This window comes from Oncorhynchus masou, chromosome 27, assembly GCF_036934945.1.
Source record: "Oncorhynchus masou masou isolate Uvic2021 chromosome 27, UVic_Omas_1.1, whole genome shotgun sequence".
NCBI classification, from domain to species: domain Eukaryota; kingdom Metazoa; phylum Chordata; class Actinopteri; order Salmoniformes; family Salmonidae; genus Oncorhynchus; species Oncorhynchus masou.
In genome coordinates, this window is record NC_088238.1 from 35186510 (window position 1) to 35210249 (window position 23740).

The 23740-nt window shown below is 41.3% G+C and overlaps 2 long non-coding RNA genes across 2 annotated transcripts; both read left to right on the plus strand.

The window, feature by feature from the left end:
- Positions 1–9523: 9523 nt before the first annotated feature.
- On the plus strand, positions 9524–15703 carry LOC135516061 (uncharacterized). Its single transcript, XR_010451891.1, has 2 exons — positions 9524–9696; positions 13006–15703. It is a non-coding gene; the product is annotated as an uncharacterized LOC135516061 (long non-coding RNA).
- A 3128-nt stretch (positions 15704–18831) lies between these two features.
- LOC135516064 (uncharacterized) lies at positions 18832–23497 on the plus strand. The gene is made up of 2 exons (XR_010451892.1): positions 18832–18920; positions 19431–23497. It is a non-coding gene; the product is annotated as an uncharacterized LOC135516064 (long non-coding RNA).
- The last annotated feature ends 243 nt before the right edge of the window (positions 23498–23740 follow it).

The window sequence follows — 23740 nt, forward strand, 5'->3', positions numbered from 1 at the left end:
TTCATCCCAAATGTGCTTGATTGAGTTGAGGTCAGGGCTCTGTGAAGGCCAGTCAAGTTCTTCACCACCGATCTTGACAAACCATTTCTGTATGGACCTCGCTCTGTGCACGGGTGGCATTGTCATGCTCAAACAGGAAATTGCTTTCTCCAAACGGTTGCCACAAAATTGGAAGTACAGAATCATTTAGAATGTCACGCATGTTGTAGAATTAAGATTTCCCTTCACTGGAACCAGTGGCGGTCAGTGTCGTTTAAGATGAGGTAGGACGTTTTATTTTTTTCAGAAGCTTGGCCTTATTTCTATTACAGCATATTGGATGACTGTCATTCATATTCCATTCACCCAGTTCAATGTAACACCGATCGGTTTAAGCCTACATGATACTCAAATTTTCTCTATACCCATTGTGAGTTTGCGACAACCTTGCCTATGAATGAAAGTTTACAACATACTGTAGGTGCACTCAGGTCAGCGTAACATTCAATAGTGCCTTGCACACTCTTGCCTGCATCTAGCTGATTTAGGGTGTAATCATTAGTCCAACAGTTGCAAATGAGAGTTTCTGTTGGACAAATTCAGGTATAGTATGTTTGTCCCCGTTTCGTTCTGTTTGCTTCCGTTGAAGAAACGTTTTTCAACAGAATTGGCGGAAGGAATACACAACCTGATCACGAGAAAACACAGTTGACTTTCATAGCAGCCAAGTTGTATACCTTCTCGCATCTATGCGCTCCCCTCTTCTCACCTTTTATCTTAGCTTATGGACTTCAATGCACAACACTTCAGCTGTATGTGACCAGGTAAAAAAAACACATATCATAACCACTACACACAGCCTACATCATTGTCACCATATTAAAGAAAGTAAAGTCAACATAGCTAATAGAATTAATGCATTAGTAAACCTGCTATAATCATACAGTAACGTTACAGTGTACAGTCAGTAAGCAGTTACACCGGTGGGCCCTGGTGGCATAAAGCCGTGCTTCTACACCCGCATTTCTTGCTATTTGGGGTTTTAGGCTGGCTTTCTGTACAGCACTCTGTGACATCAGCTGATGTAAGAAGGGCTTTATAAATAACTTTGATTGATTTGATTGACGGCCAGGGAATGTGATGAAAGAAATAAAAGCTGAAAGAAATCATTCTCTCTACTATTATTCTGACACTTCACATTCTTAAAATAAAGTGGTTATCCTAACTGACCTAAGACAGGGAATTTTTACTAGGATTAAATGTCAGCAATTGAGTTTAAATATATTTGGCTTGGGTGTATGTAAACTTACGACATCAACTGTAGTTGAACCACACTTTACAGACTAACTCAGGAAGCTGGATGAGAGAATGCCAAGCATGTGTAAAGCTGTCATCAAGGCCAAGGGTGGCTACTTTGAAGAATCTCAAATATAAAATATATAGTTTGATTTGTTCAACACTTTGTTTTGGTTACAATATGATTCCATATGGGCTATTTCGTAGTTGTGATGTCTTCACAATTATTTGACAATGTAGACAATAGTAAAAATAAAGAAAACCCCTTGAATGAGCAGGTGTGTCCTAACTTTTGACTGGTACTGTATGTAAATAAAGTATCTGTTTTTCACTTTTGAGAAATTAGCAAAAATGTCTAAACCTGTTTTGCTTTGTCATTATGAGGTATTGTGTGTAGATTGATGAGAATTTTTGTCATTTTTAAAATCGATTTTAGAATAAGGCTGTAACGTAACAAAATGTGGAAAAGGGGAAGATGTCTGAATATTTTCAGAATGCACTGTATATAGTGTAGATGCAGGTAGCCTGTAGCCCCTGACAGGCCTACATTTTTTTCAGATAGTCAACAGTAGCCTAGGCAAAATGTAGGCAAGATGTAAACTGAATGATTTAGCAGCTTGCTTAGTTCAAATTAACAGACTAATTTATTCAACATGAATAGTTTGGTGATTTTGAGGTAAGAAGAGCTTGTGTTTCCCAAAATCCTGCTGGAATAGGCTACTGAGGATGGGGTTGTAATTTCAATCACTGAATAAAATATAAATAATATGTATATGAACTGAATATGCTTGTCAAGAACAGCCAGTGTTCATTTAGTTTTATCTGTAGTCTAATCTGACTGACTGTTAACCATCAATCTAATGAGTTCTAACAACTGATCGGCAATTGCCACAAAACTTTGATAACTTCCAATTTAATTAACTAAACATGGCTATTAGCACAAGGCTACAACAACAATACACTGAAGTTATAGGCTATTTATTAAATCCGTTTGCCAGCTCCAGGTAGGCTACACAAGTGGCACATATTGATTTGCAATGACTCCAATGACAGTCATTTCAACGTCAACATATGTATTATATCAAATGGTAGCCTACAATGGCATATAAATAAATAGGCTACTTGTTGGCCAACTGATGCAAATGTATTATTTTCCACATTTAATTGTCAGTTTCATTGAGTACTTTTCCCCATAACAGAAGCACATTAATGAGTTCCTTAACCATAACTTCATTTTCAAATTTCCACTTGCTCTTAATGATAAGTTAATACAACCTGTAAAAAGCTCTCCCCTCTCACTCACAGACTCAACCAATTGTGGAGGCATGCTGCAGTGCTCTCACAACACACACGTATGGGGGTGTGATAAAAGGCCTTACATTCTGCCAAGGCAACGGTACCACCGTGTGGCTGTCAGTTATCATTGAACATCTGACTGACATGAAATGATCCCAATGCCTCGAGGCCTGCGTGTCAATAAACCTAGGCAACAGTACCACCGTGGTGCTGTCGCCTACCATTGAACGTACAACTCACATTTTCCGGTCACAACTTGTGGACTTGTTTATTTGATGCTGTGCGGTTTGTTGCTTATGTTACTTTGCTACCTACCAACTTTACGTTATTTAATTAATTACCGTTTATATTTAAAAAATATTTCCCTCGCTCAACTTTTTTCATTCCACTTTTTCACCGAGGACGCTTTATCTGGACATGGTTCTACAGGACCTCCACCAGCCGAAGCTAAGTAGTAACATTAATATTATGCCTTCTAATTGCAGTCGCTGTACTCATAATATACAGGAGAACGATCGCCTTATGGTGAGGATAGCTGTGCTGCAAGCCCAGCTTCAGACGCAATTGTTCGGCAAGGGTAATTTAAGTGTAGGAAAGGATGAAACCGTGTTTGTCCCACCAATAAGTATAGAAAGTAGTATAAATGCCCTTGCACACTCCCCGCAGCCGGACAATTTTCTCATGGCTTCTGGAAGATAATGCTGTAGGAATGCTTAACCTGCGTCGCTCATTCAGCCGACAGAAACCTTTCAACCGGTTCTTCCTATACGAGACGCCGAAGCTTCCCACCATCAGCTCTGACAAATTAAAACCCCTAGTTGCTGGCAACTCCATTACCCGCAGTATTAGACTTCTAGTCTCTGTCTGTCTGTCTGTCTGTCTGTCTGTCTGTCTGTCTGTCTGTCTGTCTGTCTGTCTGTCTGTCTGTCTGTCTGTCTGTCTGTCTGTCTGTCTGTCTGTCTGTCTGTCTGTCTGTCTGTCTGTCTGTCTGTCTGTCTGTCTGTCTGTCTGTCTGTCGAGTAGTGGTTTGAGAGTTCAAAACCAGAGTTTGAGAGTTCAAATCTGAAGAGAGCATTTTTTAGAGAGCCATTTTTGATTCTGCCTTTTGTTGGCATGAAAGAGCTAACTTGAGGTTTGTTAGGGGGTAGTTCCCATCAAATAGAAGGACTGAAGTGACACCTTGTATAGAATGTCCTTTTAATAGAGTTGTGATAACATACTATGTTGTGGAGTAACAACATATTATCCTTGTCTGCAAAAGCCAACTTTGACCTGGGGGCATGCTTTGTAGACCATTCAAAAGCGTTCCGATACCTTGTCCCCAAGAAAAAACCCACTTGTTATGATAGCTTATAGACAGTAGTTGGCAAAGGAAGGGACAAAGTTCCAATATTAAGATTTTGGAATAACATTTCTAGGGTCTATTTGTTGGTAATTGGATATACGCCTCTTTCGAATTTCGTCCCCCGTTCCTAAACACATCCATCCTGTAGTGTAGGTTTTTAAGATTCATAATCTCTGTTTGTAGTCATCTAAAGAAGATTGAGGAACGGTTGGTGGATCCAAGAAGTACAAGCCCCCACACCATTCTCTAACCTCTGAAATATTGTCTTTGATGTGTGCATTTTGAAGTACCCCTTCTAACATCTAGTCCCTGTCTCTCTGGTAGAGTAGTGGTTATGGCGTTTGCTCTCCAAACCAGACTTTGAGAGTTCAAATCTGAGGAGAGCATTTTTTAGAGAGCCATGCTTGATGTTGCCTTTTGTTGTCATGAAAGAGCTAACTTGAGGTACCCCCAAGTTCAAATCCCAGAGAAACAGTTAATGTAGCAACTTCTTTCTTGTTGCCTTTGTGCGTCTGAAAGAGCAAACCAGAGGTATATAGGGGAAAGGGGGCTAGTTCCCATCAAAAAGCAAGAATGAAGTGACACCTTGTTTCAAATGTAATTTATATAGAGTTGTGATAGCATACTATGCTGTGGAGTAACAATACAAACATACTCTGCAAAAGCCAACTTTTACCTGGGGCCATTCTTTGTAGACCATTCAAAAGTGTTCCTAGTCTTTGTCCCCCTGAAGAAAGCCACATGTTAAGATAGTTTAAAAATAGTTGTAGTAGTAGATATGGTGGTGAATTCCCAAAGGAGAGGTAGTTAAATTCATTTCAAGAGCATGCCAACTTGCTTTTGTTGCCTTGACAGAACAATGTTGAGGTGGGGTTCCGGAAGGACATAGACATTAAGGGAAATTGGATTATAAAATGTTAGGGTACAGCAACTGGTGTTGAGAAGGAGTGCTGATCTACAAACAAACCCACCGCTGTCCATTTAAAGTTATTCCAGAGACAACTGATTCAGAATGATCTGGGCAAAGCTGATTGTAGAAAAGTGCTCCTCTGTACGCATTTATGAAATGTCTCAGGCTAAGAATGCTGAACTGGAAGCAGTACCCTCCACCCCCCGTCAAAGTAATGTTATTCATTCTACTCACAAATGCCAAACAGATCCTAGTTCAGCACTCCTACTTCAAGCCACCAAGTGAATGTTGGGTATTGGGTGCTAAACGTCTTGAACAGTGGTTGAAAAATTACCCAATTGTCATTCTTGAGTAAAAGTAAAGATATATATGTTAATAGAAAATGTCTCAAGTAAAAGTTAAAGTGAACCAGTAAAATGCTAAGTAAACCTCATTGCTAAAATATACTTAAGTGTCAGTGGTAAAAGTATAAATTATTTGACCTTCCATATATTAAGCAAACCAGACAGCACAATTCTCTTGTATTTTTAAATATGAAATAGCCATGGGAACACTCAGACATAATTTACAAACGAAGCATGTGTTTAGTGAGTCCGCTAGATCAGAGGCAGTATTTTTTAATTTTTTTTTATTTCACCTTTATTTAACCAGGTAGGCTAGTTGAGAACAAGTTTTCATTTACAACTGCGACCTGGCCAAGATAAAGCATAGCAGAGTGAACAGACAACACAGAGTTACACATGGAGTAAACAATTAACAAGTCAATAACACAGTAGAAAAAAAAGGGGAGTCTATATACAATGTGTGCAAAAGGCATGAGGAGGTAGGCGAATAATTACAATATTGCAGATTAACACTGGATTGATAAATGATCATGTACAGGTAGAGATATTGGTGTGCAAAAGAGCAGAAAAGTAAATAAATAAAAACTGTGGGGATGAGGTAGGTGAAAATGGGTGGGCTATTTACCAATAGATTATGTACAGCTGCAGCGATCGGTTAGCTGCTCAGACAGCTGATGTTTGAAGTTGGTGGGGGAGATAAAGGTCTCCAACTTCAGCGATTTTTGCAATTCGTTCCAGTCACAGGCAGCAGAGTACTGGAACGAAAGGCGGCCGAATGAGGTGTTGGCTTTAGGGATGATCAGTGAGATACACCTGCTGGAGCGCGTGCTACGGATGGGTGTTGCCATCGTGACCAGTGAACTGAGATAAGGCGGAGCTTTACCTAGCATGGCCTTGTAGACGACCTGGAGCCAGTGGGTCTTGCGACGAATATGTAGCGAGGGCCAGCCGACTAGAGCATACAAGTCGCAGTGGTGGGTAGTATAAGGTGCTTTAGTGACAAAACGGATGGCACTGTGATAAACTGCATCCAGTTTGCTGAGAAGAGTGTTGGAAGCAATTTTGTAGATGACATCGTCGAAGTCGAGGATCGGTAGGATAGTCAGTTTTACTAGGGTAAGCTTGGCAGCGTGAGTGAAGGAGGCTTTGTTACGGAATAGAAAGCCGACTCTTGATTTGATTTTCGATTGGAGATGTTTGATATGGGTCTGGAAGGAGAGTTTGCAGTCTAGCCAGACACCTAGGTACTTATAGGTGTCCACATATTCAAGGTCGGAACCATCCAGTGTGGTGATGCTAGTCGGGCATGCGGGTGCAGGCAGCGATCGGTTGAAAAGCATGCATTTGGTTTTACTAGCGTTTAAGAGCAGTTGGAGGCCACGGAAGGAGTGTTGTATGGCATTGAAGCTCGCTTGGAGGTTAGATAGCACAGTGTCCAATGACGGGCCGAAAGTATATAGAATGGTGTCGTCTGCGTAGAGGTGGATCAGGGAATCGCCCGCAGCAAGAGCAACATCATTGATATATACAGAGAAAAGAGTCGGCCCGAGAATTGAACCCTGTGGCACCCCCATAGAGACTGCCAGAGGACCGGACAGCATGCCCTCCGATTTGACACACTGAACTCTGTCTGCAAAGTAATTGGTGAACCAGGCAAGGCAGTCATCCGAAAAACCGAGGCTACTGAGTCTGCCGATAAGAATATGGTGATTGACAGAGTCAAAAGCCTTGGCAAGGTCGATGAAGACGGCTGCACAGTACTGTCTTTTATCGATGGCGGTTATAATGTCGTTTAGTACCTTGAGTGTGGCTGAGGTGCACCCGTGACCGGCTCGGAAACCAGATTGCATAGCGGAGAAGGTACGGTGGGATTCGAGATGGTCAGTGACCTGTTTGTTGACTTGGCTTTCGAAGACCTTAGATAGGCAAGGCAGAATGGATATAGGTCTGTAACAGTTTGGGTCCAGGGTGTCTCCCCCTTTGAAGAGGGGGATGACTGCGGCAGCTTTCAATCCTTGGGGATCTCAGACGATATGAAAGAGAGGTTGAACAGGCTGGTAATAGGGGTTGCGACAATGGCGGCGGATAGTTTCAGAAATAGAGGGTCCAGATTGTCAAGCCCAGCTGATTTATACGGGTCCAGGTTTTGCAGCTCTTTCAGAACATCTGCTATCTGGATTTGGGTAAAGGAGAACCTGGAGAGGCTTGGGCGAGGAGCTGTGGGGGCCGGAGCTGTTGGTCGAGGTTGGAGTAGCCAGGCGGAAGGCATGGCCAGCCGTTGAGAAATGCTTGTTGAAGTTTTCAATAATCATGGATTTGTCGGTGGTGACCGTGTTCCCTAGCCTCAGTGCAGTGGGCAGCTGGGAGGAGGTGCTCTTGTTCTCCATGGACTTCACAGTGTCCCAGAACTTTTTGGAGTTGGAGCTACAGGATGCAAACTTCTGCCTGAAGAAGCTGGCCTTAGCTTTCCTGACTGACTGCGTGTATTGGTTCCGGACTTCCCTGAACAGTTGCATATCGCGGGGACTGTTCGATGCTATTGCAGTCCGCCACAGGATGTTTTTGTGCTGGTCGAGGGCAGTCAGGTCTGGAGTGAACCAAGGGCTGTATCTGTTCTTAGTTCTGCATTTTTTGAACGGAGCATGCTTATCTAAAATGGTGAGGAAGTTACTCTTAAAGAATGACCAGGCATCCTCAACTGACGGGATGAGGTCAATGTCCTTCCAGGGTACCCGGGCCAGGTCGATTAGAAAGGCCTGCTCACAGAAGTGTTTTAGGGAGCGTTTGACAGTGATGAGGGGTGGTCGTTTGACTGCGGCTCCGTAGCGGATACAGGCAATGAGGCAGTGGTCGCTGAGATCCTGATTGAAGACAGCGGAGGTGTATTTGGAGGGCCAGTTGGTCAGGATGACGTCTATGAGGGTGCCCTTGCTTACAGAGTTATGGTTGTACCTGGTGGGTTCCTTGATGATTTGTGTGAGATTGAAGGCATCTAGCTTAGATTGTAGGACTGCCGGGGTGTTAAGCATATCCCAGTTTAGGTCACCTAACAGAACAAACTCTGAAGCTAGATGGGGGGCAATCAATTCACAAATGGTGTCCAGGGCACAGCTGGGAGCTGAGGGGTGTCGGTAGCAGGCGGCAACAGTGAGCGACTTATTTCTGGAGAGAGTAATTTTCAGAATTAGTAGTTCGAACTGTTTGGGTATGGACCTGGAAAGTATGACATTACTTTGCAGGCTATCTCTGCAGTAGACTGCAACTCCTCCCCCTTTGGCAGTTCTATCTTGACAGAAGATGTTAGTAGGTAGGGATGTTCTCTTGATAAGTGTGTGAATTGGACCATTTTCCTGTCCAGCTTAGCATTCATATGCATAAAGTACTTTTGGGTGCCAGGGAAACTGTATGGTGTAAAAAATATATTAATTTCTTTAAAAATGTGGCGAAGTAAAATTGAATGTTGTAAAGAAACAGAAAGAGTAAAATGACAGATACAAAAAAAACCCAGATATAAACAGAATGTCGTGGAGTAGTTTAAATACATTTTTGTTAAGTAATTTACACCACTGGATTTGAAAGGAACACCGGTACCCCATGTATATAGCCTTGCTATTTTTATTTTACTGCTGATCTTTAATTATTTGTTACTTTTATTTCTTATTTTTTTACTTAACACATTTTTCTTACAACTAAATTGTTGGTTAAGGGCTTCATTTTAGCATTTCACTGTAAGGTCTCCACATGTAGTATTCGGCGCATGTGACAAATACAATTTGATTTGTTACACATGAAAAACATGTTGTGAACCTGGTGTGACATTATTGAAGCTGTGCTGACACCTAGTGGACATCAAGAAGACCTACACTACACACACACACACACACACACAGACATATACATATATATATATATATATACATATACACACACACACACACACACACACACACACACATATATATATATATATACACACTTTAACCTTAACACAGATGGGATGCTTTACATAAGTTTCTATTTTTTATTAGACACTAATATATATGTCCAATAAACAGACGTTCAAAAGTCGGAATGTAAAGCAAAAACGACTGGAATGTTATTCAAAAGCAGGTGTAGTGAATCAAGCTTATTGGGGTTAACTGAAATAGGTCAAAGTATATATTTTACATTTTCTAATTTATTTTATCTTTATTTAACTAGGCAAGATGAACTCAACAACATCGACATAGACACAAGTTACCTGCTATATTTGGGGAAAAGGATTAACACAGAGAGAACTTGGCAAAATACAATGCATGCTTCTGTAGTACGAGTAGGTATATGGTAACAATTGTGTACAAGCCACCTAGCTAATAAAATACTGGGGCTTGCGGTCATTAGTTACATTTCAACCACAGCGATTCCCCAATTGAGGCGCAACAGAGTTCACCGCAAATGCAGGAACACCGGAAATAATAACTAAAACAACGAATGAGAAATGGTGGAGGCTACTAGAACGAAGATACATTTTTTTCCGAATAAACGTGGTGAGTGAAAAAAGTAATTACATAGCTCGCTCTCTCCCCGTTATCTCATTCTACTGTTATACGACTCTGTATGCGTTGCTTGCTGGCAACCTTGTTATTTACGAAGTTTTTGGAACGGATTCCTGTTGGAACGTTCCACAAATTATACCCACCCGTCAAAGGTCGTCACCAAGAGCAAAATAGCTTTAGCGTGTAAATCAGCTAGGAAGATGTGTCAGCATCGATTAATTGTCTCTGGCACCCCCAGTTAGGGGGAGTGATGAGCTCTACAGCACTCACAACTCAATCGCTGGTTGAAAACTTGTTTTCTGACCTTCCCAAAGATAGAATTTGTTGATAATTGGCCCTCTTTCTGGGCCTCACCCACAAACAGGACCAAGCCTGGCCTGTTGAGGAGTGACGGACTCCATCCTAGCTGGAGGGGTGCTCTCATCTTATCTACGAACATAGACAGGGCTCTAACTCTCCTAGCTCCACAATGAGATAGGGTGCAGGCCAGGCAGCAGGGTGCAGGCCAGCCTGCCACTAGCACAGTCAGTGTAGTCTGCTCAGCTATCCCCATTGAGACCTTGTCTGTGCCTCAATCTAGGTTGTGCAAAACTAAACATAGCGGTATTCGCTTTAGCAATCTCACTGGAATAAAGACCTCCATTCCTGTCATTATTGAAAAAGATTGTGATATCTCACATCTCAAAATGGGGCTACTTAATGTTAAATCCCTCACTTCCAAGGCAGTTATAGTCAATAAACTAATCACTGATCATAATCTTGATGTGATTGGCCTGACTGAAAAATGGCTGATTAATTTACTGTGTTAAATGAGGCCTCTCCTCCTGGTTACACTAGTGACCATATCCCCTGTGCATCCCGCAAAGGCGGAGGTGTTGCTAACATTTACGAAACCAAATTTTAATTTTCAAAAAAAAAAAAGACTGAGTTTTTGTATTTTGACTAAATCTATGCAGCCTACTCAATCACTTTGTATAGCTACTGTTTACAGGGCTCCTGGGCTGTACACAGCGTTCGTCACTGAGATCCTATCGGACCTTGTAGTCATGGCAGATAATATATTTTTTTAAATATATATTCACATGGAAAAGTCCACAGGCCCACTCCAAAAGGCTTTCGGAGCCATCATCGACTCAGTGGGTTTTGTCCAACATGTCTCCGGACCTACTCACTATCACAGTCATACTCTGGATATAGTTTTGTCCCGTGGAATAAATCGGACTATCGGACCACCATTTATTATGTTTGCAATCGCAACAAATAATCTGTTCAGACCCCAACCCAACCAAGGATCATCAAAAGCCGTGCTATACATTCTCGGACAACCCAAAGATTTCTAGATGCCCTTCCAGACACCGTCCACCTACCCAAGGACTTCAGAGTACAAAAATTGTTTAACCATCTAACTGAGGAACTAATTTTAACCTTGCGTAATAACCAAGATGCAGTCGCACCCCTAAAAACAAAAAACATATCATAAGAAACTAGCTCCCTGCCTCCCAGGTGGTGCAGTGGTTAAGGGCGCTGTACTGCAGCGCCAGCTGTGCCATCAGAGACTCTGGGTTCGCCTCGCTCAGGCTCTGTCGTAACCGGCCGCACCCGGGAGGTTGTGGGGCGACGCACAATTGGCCTAGCGTTGTCCGGGTTAGGGAGGGCTTGGCCGGTAGGGATGTCCTTGTCTCATCGCGCACCAGCGACTCCTGTGGGGGCCGGGTGCAGTGCGCGCTAACCAAGGTTTCCAGGTGCACGGTGTTTCCTCCGACACATTGGTGCGGCAGGCTTCCGGGTTGGATGCGCACTGTGTTAAGAAGCAGTGCGGCTTTGTTGGGTTGTGTATCGGAGGACGCATGACTTTCAACCTTCGTCTCTACCAAGCCCGTACGGGAGTTGTAGCGATGAGACAAGATAGTAGCTACTAAAAACAATTGGATACCATGAAATTGGGGAGAAAAAGGGGTAAAATGTTGTTGTTTTTTTAAAGAAAGAAGAATAAAAAGAAACTAGCTCCCTGGTATACATAAAATACCCGAGCCCTGAAGCAAGCTTCCAGAAAATTGGACCGGAAATGGCGCTATACCAAACTGGAAGTCTTGCGATTAGCTTGGAAAGATGGTACCGTGCAGTATCGAAGAGCCCTCACTGCTGCTCGATCATCCTATTTTTCCAACTTAATTGAGGAGAATAAAAACAATCCAAAATTTATTTATGATACTGTCGCAAAGCTAACTAAAAACCAGCATTCCCCAAGAGAGGATGGCTTTCACTTCAGCAGTGATAAATTCATGAACTTTTTGACGAAAAGATAATGATCATTAGAAAGCAAATTACGGACTCCTCTTTAAATCTTCTACAAAGCTCAGTTGTCCTGAGTCTGCACAACACTGCCAGGACCTTGGATCAAGGGAGACACAAGTTTAATACTATATCTCTTGACGCATTGATGAAAATAGTCATGGCCTCTAAACCTTCAAGCTGCACACTGGACCCTATTCCAACTAAACTACTGACAGAGCTGCTTCCTGTGCTTGGCCCTCCTATGTTGAACATAATAAACGGCTCCTTATCCACCGGATGTGTACCAATAGAGCTCAATTTCTATGGAATGGTCAGCCTATCCATTTGAGAGACACAGACTCGGTCTCAACCTTTAAAGTCTTTATTAGACTCATCTCTTCAGTAGGTCCTATGATTGAGTGTAGTCTGGTCCAGGGGTGTGAAGGTGAATGGAAAGGCACTGGAGCGACGAACCACCCTTGCTGTCTCTGCCTGGCCGGTTCCCCTCTCTCCACTGGGATTCTCTAACTCTAACCTTATTACGGGGACTGAGTCACTGGCTTACTGGTGCTCTTCCATGTCGTCCCTAGGAGGGGTGCGTCACTTGAGTGGGTTGAGTCACTGACGTGATCTTCCTGTCCGGGTTGGCGCCCCCCTTGAGTTTGTGCCGTGGGGGAGATCTTAATGGGCTATACTCGGCCTTGTCTCAGTTTAGTAAGTTGATGGTTTGAAGATATTCCTCTAGTGGTGTGAGGGGATGGGGGTTATAAGTGGGTGGGGTTATATCCTGCCTGGTTGGCCCTGTCCAGGGGTATCGTCGGACGGGGCCACAGTGTCTCCTGACCACTCCTGTCTCAGCCTACAGTTTATATTCTGCAATAGTTTGTGTCTGGGGGCTAGGGTCAGTCTGTTATATCTGGAGTATTTCTCCTGTCTTATCCGGTGTGCTGTGTGAATTTTAGGTATGCTCTCTCTAATTTTCTCTTTTTCTCTCTTCCTTTATTTCCTTCTTTCTCTCTCTCGGAGAACCTGAGCCCTAGGACCATGCCTCAGGACTACCTGGCCTGATGACTCCTTGCTGTCCCCAGTCCACCTGGTGGTGGCGCTGCTCCAGTTTCAACTGTTCTGCCTGCAGCTGTGGAACCCTGACCTGTTCACCAGATGTGCTACCTTGTCCCAGACCTGCTGTTTTCATCTCTCTCTCTCTCTCTCTCTCTCTCTCTCTCTCTCTCTCACCTGTTGTCTCTCTCAATTCAATTCAAGGGCTTTATAGGCATGGGAAACATGTGTTAACATTGCCAAAGCAAGTGAGGTAGATAATATATAAAGTGAAATAAACAATAAAAATTAACAGTAAACATTACACATACAGAAGTTTCAAAACAATAAAGACATTACAAATGTCATATTATATATATATACATTGTTTTAACAATGTAGAAATGGTTAAAGGACACAAGATAAAATAAATAAGCATGAATATGGGTTGTATTTACAATGGTGTGTGTTCTTCACTGTTCTCTCTCTCGCACCTGTTGTCTCTCTCTCTCTCTCGTCTCTAACTCTGAGTAGTCGGCTATGAAAAGCCAACTGACATTTACTCCTGAGGTGCTGACCTGTTGCACCCTCTACCACCACTGTGATTATTATTATTTGACCCTGCTGGTCATGCTATAAACATTTGAACATCTTGGCCATGTACTGTTATAATCTCCACCCGGCACAGCCAGAAGAGGACTGGCCACCCCTCGGAGCCTGGTTCCACTCTAGGTTTCTTCTTAGGTTCCTGCCTTTCTAGGAAATGTTTCCTAGCCACTGTGCTTCTACATCTACATTGCATGCTGTTTGGGGTTTTAGGCTGGGTTTCTGTATCGCACTTTGTGACATCAGCTGATGTAAAAAGGGCTTTATAAATACATTTGATTGATGTCGTCATACCAATGCCTTACTAACGTCTGCTTGACGTCTGTGTGTTAATGAAAGTCATAAGTTGCATATTTTATATTAATTAAATCACAGACTTGTTTCCAGTAGCCTGCATCAGACAACCAATAAGAGTTGTGTCTGTGGCTTTCAGTCGAATAGAGGAATTCATAGGCTTTCCCAGAGGGTCTGTGCTTTTTGGGATCCTTGGGATATCCCTACCTCAATCAAGTAGAAATGTAAAATGGTTATGGTAAGGGTTACGTTTAGTGTTAGGTAAGGGTTATAGTTTAGGGATCAGGGTACGGACATCCCAAGGAATAAGAATAACAGTGTTCGTTCAAAGAGTGAGAGACGGGCACAGTATTTGAGAGCTCAGCGGCGACACAGACATTTGTTTTTTTACAAGTTGCAAATGCGATTTTTGCGAGTGACTTCCCCAGATAGTTTCTTTACTCGGAACCCAAACCATCTGCGCGCGTGCGCCATCGTGCACCATCATGCATAAATGTATTTTGTCCCCCCCACACCAAACGCGATCACGACACTCAGGTTAAAATATCAAAACAAACTCTGAACCAATTATATTAATTTGGGGACAGGTCGAAAAGCATTAAACATGTATGGCAATTTAGCTTGCTAGCTTGCACTTGCTAGCTAATTTGTCCTATTTAGCTTGCTTGCTGTTGCTAGCTTATTTGTCTTGGGATATAAACATTGAGTTGTTATTTTGCCTGAAATGCACAAGGTCCTCTACTCCGCTAATTAAACCACACATAAAATGGTCAACCGAATAATTTCTAGTCATCTCTCCTCCTTCCAGACTTTATCTTCTCTTGACTTTATATTGCGATCGGCAACTTTCATAAATTAGGTGTATTACCGCCACCAACCTCACTCGTCTTTCAGTCACCCACGTGGGTATAACCAATGAGGAGATGGTACGTGGGTACCTGCTTCTATAAACCAATGAGGAGATGATGGTATGTGGGTATCTGCTTCTATAAACCAATGAGGAGATGGGAGAGGCAGGACTTGCAGCACGATCTGCGTCAGAAATATAAACATACTTCTATTTTAGCCCTTGGCAACACAGACACCCGCGAGCAGTGTGGGTGCAATAATTGAATAATATAGATTTCTATATTTATTTTGCAACGCTCATGCACACGACGTGAACGGTGTAGTCAACCTGTTAAAGAAGATGAAAATAATTACAGAGATGTCCTTAATTCTATTGAGGAATAAGTAAGCTATATTTAAGTTGTGATATTGTTAGGAAATTATTAACTGTGTTAAGGCAAATTTGGTTTATTTGAAAATAATTACATTTTGTTGATAATGAGTTGATAACGTATTGTCCAAAACACATATAGAAAATATTATTTCCTGTGTTGATAGGGGAGTAGGCTAGTGTACAATAATAACGTAATTTGATGTGCTAGTATTATTTATTTAATGGATTAAATACATTTTAAATGAAAATATACATGTTGTCACGTCCTGATCACAGTAAGCTGGTTTTTCTCTGTGTTGGTTGGGGCGTGATGGTGACTTGGGTGGGTCATCTAGGTTAATTTTGTATTTCTATGTTGGCCTGATATAGTTCCCAATCAGAGACTGCTGTTTATCGTTGTCTCTGATTGGGGATCATATTTAGGCAGCCATTTCCCCTTTGTGTTTCGTGGGATCTTGTCTATGTTTAGTTGCCTGTCAGAACTATTTGTATAGCTTCACGTTTCGGTCGTTGATTTTGTTGTTTTTGTTCAGGTTTCATTTATTAAAAGAGTATGTACATATACCACGCTGCGCCTTGGTCCATTCCATACGACGATCGTGACACACGTGGTGCTATAAGATACATACATATGTTACATTGTAATACACTACCCCTACATTCCATTGTGTGCTGGAGCTATGGGTTTATTTTTCCACTGTCACTATGTGTAGACATTCACACTTAAACTGAATTTAATGGGGGAGGCATATGGGAAGGTATTCAGACACCTTGACTTTTTCCACATTTAGTTACATCACAGACATATTCTAAAATGTATTAAATACTTTTTACCATCAATCTACATACAATACCCCATAGTGACAAAGCGAAAACAGATTTTTGAAATGTGTGCACATTTATTAAAAATAAAAACAAATATCTTATTTACATAAGCATTCACACCCTTTGCTGTGTTAAGATGTTTCTCCAACTTGATTGGAGTCCGCCTGTGGTAAATTCAATTGATTGGACATGATTTGGAAATACACACACCTGTTTATATAAGGTCCCACAGGAGACAGTGCATGTCGGAGCAACAACTAAGCCATGAGGTTGAAGGAATTGTCCTCAGAGCTTCGAGACAGGATTGTGTCGAGGCACAGATCTCGGTGAGGGTACCAATTTCTTTGATGTCGCAATGAAGATCCCAAGAACACAGTTTCCTCCATCATTCTTAAATGGAAGAAGTTGTCCTAGAGCTGGCCACCCGGTCAAACTGACAAATAGGGGGAGAAGGGCCATGGTCAGGGAGGGTACCAAGAACCCAATGGTCACTCTGATGAAGCTCCAGAGTTCCTATGTCGAAATTGGAGAACTTTCCAGAAGGACAACCATCTCTGCAGCACTCCACCAATCAGGTCTTTATCATAGAGTGGCCAGACGGAAGCCACTCCTCAGTAAAAGGCACATGACAGCCCGCTTGGAGTTTGCAAAAAGGCACTTAAAGACTCTCAGACCATGAGAAACCAGATTCTCTGGTCTGATGAAACCAATATTTAACTTTTTGGCCTGAATGCCAAGCACCATGTCTGGAGGAAACCTGGCACCATCCCTATGGTGAAGCATGGTAGCGGCAGCATCATACTGTGGACGTTTTTTTCAGCGGCAGGGACTGGGAGACTAGTCAGGATCGAGGGAAAGATGAACGGGGCAATGTAGAGAGAGATCCTTGATGAAAACCTGCTGCAGAGCCATCAGGACCACAGACTGTGGCGTAGGTTAACCTTCCAACAGGACAATGACCCTAAGCACACAGCTAAGACAACGAATGTCCTTGAGTGGCCCAGAGAGAGCCTGGAATTGAACCCGATCTAACATCTCTGGAGAGACCTGAAAATAGCTGTGTAGCGACACTCCCCAACCAACCTGACAGCACTTGAGAGGATCTTCAGAGAATAATGGGAGAAACTCCCCAAATACAGCTGTGACAAGCTTGTAGTGTCATACTCAAGAAGACTCGAGGCTGTAATCGCTGCCAAAGGTGCTTCAATAAAGTACTGAGAAAAGGGTCTGAATACTTATGTAAATGTGATATTTCATTTTTTTATTATTATTACACATTTGCATACATTTCTAAAAAAAAAACGTTTTCGCTTTGACATTATGGGGTATTTTGTATAGATTGATGAGGGGGAAAACAATATAATACATTTCAGAATAAGGCTGTAACATAACGAAATGTGTAAAAAGTGAAGGGGTCTGAATTCTTTTCGAATGCACTGTATGTGCTAGTATTATTTATCTAATTGACAAATTAAATTGTAAATGTGGATGGGTGCTACTTCCTTCAATGATTCTGGTGTTTTATAAGATATAGGAGTAGCCCATTGTCTACAATAATATCATTGAATGTGCTAGAGTATAATTTATTTAATTGATTAATTAAATTGTAAATGGGGATGGGTAGGCTACTTCATTCAGTGAATACTGAATGTTTTGCTATCTCTGGGAGTATGTTAATGAAGACTTTTCAGCTGTTGAACTATGGCAATGTCGGACTAACTTCAAAATATATATTTATTTTAGTCAAGAAGTAATGAGCCAGAGCAACCAATCAGCGTCACTGCAGCTGTTCTACCCACCACCCCCACTGCTGTCCCTCCACAAGCAACCACATCCTCTTCTCCTATTCAACTAATTTGTCACCAAACTGAAAAGGACTGCACATACATAACCCTGTTGCCATCTCATTGCAACATGATTCATCCAAAGCCTCATTTGGATGCCTAAAATGTGAGAAATGTAAACAAGATGCTACAGTAGTGTGTGTGTGTGTGTGTGTGTGTGTGTGTGTGTGTGTGTGTGTGTGTGTGTGTGTGTGTGTGTGTGTGTGTGTGTGTGTGTGTGTGTGTGTGTGTGTGTGTGTGTGTGTATATGGAGTTCCAAGAAAGGACGTGAGTGTGATGTGCCCCTCTGTGTCAATGTTAAAGGAGATAGTGATGAGAATAAAAGCATACAGTATGAAAATAATGACACATTGGGATCTAAAATGAGTGTGGGGTGCCCTCTTGTGTTTCCTTTTTGTCCGTTTGAGGATACTACAGTCACCCCTGGTGGAGGTTCTTGGAACACTGCTATTAAAGTCTGAGCATCGGTTGATGAAAAGATAGCACTATTTTTTTCTGTGTGTAGGCCTATATTGCAGTGGTGTTTCCGTGGTTTTGAAAAAACATTGAATTGGTGGTGGGGAGTTAAGACCATCAGAAATACTATGAAACATCTCTACTTTTAGCACACATTTGCAAGCAGGCAAGTAACCTTCTATGCGTGCTGAGACGTGTGATCACTCAACATTGACAGGACAGACGAAAAAAAACAGGTGCTCACATGCAAACAAAGATAATGTGTCTAACTTGCACTGTTATGCAATTATTAAGAGACGAGATACAAATAGCTAATCCTGGCTACCAATGTTCTAGCATTAATTTATTGTGGCAAGCAGATCAGAGATGTCAAGGTAGTACCCAAGCATATGCCATGTGTATATGTGACACACATAAATATGTATGGGTCATATTTTTTTATGTTTTATTTTGTTTGCTATTTTATGAAAACAACCCTTGTATCATTTTGATGGCCTCCCATGTATTTGCATTTAAAGTAAAGTAAATTATACTGCCGCTAGTTGGAGCTGTGACATCAATGGGGAGCGTTAGTGAGATCTTGATGGTTTTTCCTTTAATCTTGGAGACTGCCTACTACTGAAAACTACTTCTCCATCTCGTCATTTTACATTCAGGTATGTAATGTGCAAAATGTCATTTTGACTCTCAAAATATCCAGGTAACATGGTTAACTACATAGTCCATGAGTTTGGTGATGTTTGAAGGCAATTGAAGGGAGTTTTAACCGAGTGGAAAAACTGGTTGGTTTCTGTACGTCCAAACTTTCTGTATTTTTTTTCAATATTTTAGATCCTATTTGTTTTATTTTCTATGAACAAAGGCACAGTATAGTTCAGGTAATATATGTAAAAATGTGTAAAGTGTTAATATTTGTATGAAAATAGCTTTTAACATTTCGCTAGCTTGATGTTAGCCAAGCAACATTTGGTTAAGTGCTAGCTAGCTCTAGGCAATCCTTCTGTCAATGTTAGCTTACATGTTCGTGGTTAATAATGTAATGGCTGTAGCATTGTTTCGCATAGGCTTCCAGTAATTTATATATTTTTCGAAATTGACACTGATAGTACAGTGTACACATAATGTGATGTACATAATGTGCATGTGTAGATGTATTGTGACTCCAGGTTTGGATGAACGGACTAACCAGACCCTCAAGACTGCCATGGGCAAGTCCCATGACGGGAAGGAATGGTGGGAGGACAACCTGGGAGGACAACCTGAAGATAATTCTCTCTGCACACAACAGCAGCGTTCAGGGCCTCCAGAGTACTCACCCTATCTATCGCCTGCTGTACGGACGGGAGCCATAGCTGTTTACTGAGGTAAACAATGCAATTGTATATACAATTATTGCATAGAGTGGAGTATTACAATATGTGATTGGCTTCGTGTTGTTTGTCTGTTTCTACTTTTGTATAACGTACTTTGAGATCACTGAAACTCCACCTGGTGTGGTGAAAGTTGTCAAACCAGATCAGAACGTCTTCGAGGACCACCTTCAGGCATGGGCTGAGAAGCATGTGGAGGTTTTTGACCAGGTAAGAAATATTGTCCTTGGTTAATTTATTTTCTGGCCCTCCAAGAGCTATGTAAAAGATGTATTAGTAATAATATGAAATATAATTTAATTTATTTCTAATGTTTATTTATTTAAATCTTAAATGTTGTCTGATAGGTTTTCACAGCTGTTTCACAAGGTATACATTATTGTAAATTTTAACATATCCCTTGACGGTATTTGTTAGTGCAACATTAATCATGGTTGTGTCCTAGGACCTACAATAGATATATTTTCAACCACAATGGTGTACTAATGCTATATATTTTTAAAAATCATAATAGCGGACTACTGATATAATATTATTTCAGTGTAGATAAGGGAAGGCCAGTTTAAAATGAAAACATACCAGCCAGACAAGCCAGTGTATGAATCAAATGTATTTACATATGAATGAAGTGGAAATTAGCTGACTTTGTTATCTGTAAGGTAAGTACATTAATGTATGTGGGGGAGCATCGAAACAAATGATTATATATTTTTTACCCCGATGCCTGTTTATTCATAACAAACAGAAGATAGTAAATATAATTGATTGCAATGGTTAGCCTATGCAAATGAATAGGACAACATCAACAGCTCATTAATAGGACTACATTTAGCCTAATTGGGAACAAACAATATGGGGGAAAGTCAAAGGATCCTCTTCAGGTTATTTGTCAAACCCAGATGTATGTCAAACCCAGATGTATGTATGTCTTCCTTTGTGTCAAATCTGTAGGCGATTGTTAGCTAAATCAATGATCTACTGCTGAAATGTTCAGGCTTCATCATGAGCTGCGATCAAAACAGGCTGGGATGTTTTTGGTTCCGTTTCAGTTAAAGGTATGGGTAATAAAGCAACTGCACTGAAATGAATAGCCTGATTCAATGCGATTCCCCTGAATAAAAGGTGTACCCGTTAAACTGTTTGGTCTATGAATAGACCCAACCCGATTCTATCTTTTTGGTCTTTTGCTGTATGCATAGCCTACCACTAATATTCTAAATTAGGGAGCATTTAATTAAACAACCAAACGTTTCCTGTGATGATGAGGCTAAGCAAGACCTTCGATAGGCTAGTAGACTATGCAGAAATTAATTGTGGAGTTAATCTTTATTATAGCCTAGATCACTTTATCAAATTAAATGTATTTGTCACATACACATGGTTAGCAGATGTTAATGCGAGTGTAGCGAAATGCTTGTGCTTCTAGTTCCGACAATGCAGTAATAACCAACAAGTAATCTAACCTAACAATTCCAAAACTACAACCTTATACATACAAGTGTAAAGGGATAAAGAATATGTACATAAAGATATGAATGAGTGATGGTACAGACGGCATAGGCAAGATGCAGTAGATGGTATCGAGTACAGTATATACATATGAGATGAATAATGTAGGTTATGTAAACATTATATTAAGTAGCATTGTATAAAGTGACTAGTGATATATTTTACATCAGTTCCCATTATTAAAGTGGCAGGAGTTGAGTCAGTGTGTTGGCAGCAGCCACTCAATGTTAGTGATGGCTGTTTAACAGTCTGATGACCTTGTGATAGAAGCTGTTTTTCAGTCTCTCAGTCCCTGCTTTGATGCACCTGTACTGACCTCGCCTTCTGGATGATAGCGGGGTGAACAAGCAGTGGCTCGGCTGGTTGTTGTCCTTGATGATCTTTATGGCCTTCCTGTGATATCGGGTGGTGTAGGTGTCCTGGAGGGCAGGTAGTTTGCCCCCGGTGATGCGTTGTGCAGACCTCACTACCCTCTGGAGAGCCTTACGGTTGTAGGCGGAGCAGTTGCCGTACCAGGTGGAGATACAGCCCGACAGGATACTCTCGATTGTGCATCTGTAGAAGTTTGAGTGCTTTTGGTGACAAGCCAAATTTCTTCAGCCTCCTGAGGTTGAAGAGGCGCTACTGCGCCTTCTTCACGATGCTGTCTGTGTGGGTGGACCAAGTCAGTTTGTCTGTGATGTGTACGCCTAGGAACTTAACTTACTACCCTCTCCACTACTGTCCCATCGATGTGGATGTGATCACTTTGTATAACCAAGACTGGGTTTTCTTCTAAGGATAAGCAAACAAGCATATGCTTTTTGCCCGCCTAAATAACAAGGTTTCACTTACCCCTTCAATTCAAGCCCTGCTTTTAACCACAAGACATATCCACAGAAATGTATAGCCTAAGGATTGCATGGTGACAGTGTGTCACGTCCTGACCTTAGAAAACATGTATTTTCTATGGTAGAGTAGGTCAGGGCTTGAATAGGGGTTTTAGTCTTGTTTATTATTTCTATGTGGGGTTCTAGGTTTGATTTTCTATGTTGGGGTTTGTGTATGATTCCCAATTAGAGGCAGCTGGTAATCGTCTCTAATTGGGGATCACACTTAAGTTGCATTTTTCCACCTGTGGGTTATGGGATATTGTTTGTTTAGTTGCCTGTTAGCACTGCATCATCGTCACGGTTAGTTTATTCTTTATTTGTTTCGTCTTTGCTTAAGTTTCACTTTATTAATTAAAATTATGTGGAACTCAAAGTACGCTGCGCCTTGGTTCGATCATTCTTATAAACAACGTGACACAGTGATTGTGTCTGTCTGAACCGGTACATTTGTGGTAACTTGGAACTCTGGGGGGAAAACGAGGTCAAATCATGACAGTGATTTCCAGGTCAGAGAAAGATGCCAGAGTTTCTGACTTGGAATACCGAGTTGGATCACCGTTCAAAACTATTTTTTTCTAGTCAGAGCTCGTGTTTCTCCCTACGAGTTCCCAGTTGTCTTGAATGCAATGAAGTCAGAATTCAGAGATTGCTGAGTTCCGAGTGGTTGTGAATGTGCCACTCGAGACCTAGGCTACCTCTTATTTCTGAGTAGGGCTACCTGCAACAAAGAAGCCTTTGTGTCCGTATTGATTTGAGAAATAGGCATATCTACACAGTAATGGTGGCTGACTACAAATCAACTATTCTAATAATTTTTGTTTTTAAGTGATATGCCTATTTTAGCTAAATCAACAAATGAAATTAATTTAATTACTCTGGCAAATGGAAATATTTTTTACAAAATCATGTAGACGTTTGCAAGGCGTTCATGGTGAGATCTTTAATAATAAACTAAACAGACACTTAAACTAACACGTGACACGTAAATGCTGCGTGTACACGTACACGACTTGAAAGCATGATGTAGACGTTTTAAGGTGTTCATGGTGAGAACTTTCGTAATAAACTTAACAAGCAAACTGAGGGGTTCACTGTAAATAGAGAAACACTTCAAGAGGCATTCTAACAGTGACAGCATCAACACAGGTTAAACAACTCACTGGAAAACTTGATATTACAAAAATAATACAATTTGGATTGTAAATCATGAATAGAATTGCTTGAATTAATGTTTATATAGTGTGCATAATAGTATACCCCTCATGAAAACTCTGGGCTCTGGTTATATACTATAGCTAGGGCCAGGAGTTGTAATGATGAATTAAGTATGAATAATGAATAAGCTAAATCATGCAAATATGACTTGTCTGTGTAAGCAGTATATAAGAGGACGTACATGACTTCAGACCGATACTTTATGCATCTAAGTCTGACGGTGACCTCCCGCTTGCTGTTAATAAAGAATGATTAATTTAAGATTGACTTTAGTGTCCCATGTGTAGAATTTCCCTATCCTGCATTGGTGAGTGACAGTGAATGTATGTATGACACCTGACTATCTCATTCTCACTTCTCAGTCCTTGCTACCAGGGCCTACAACTAACTTTTTTGTCTACCAGCCACTGTGGCAGGTAAATTTAAAAAATCTACCAGCCACTCAGATTTTTTTAGCAGCCATTTATTACACCAAAAAACACATAAAAATGGATGAGTATGCTTAGTAAT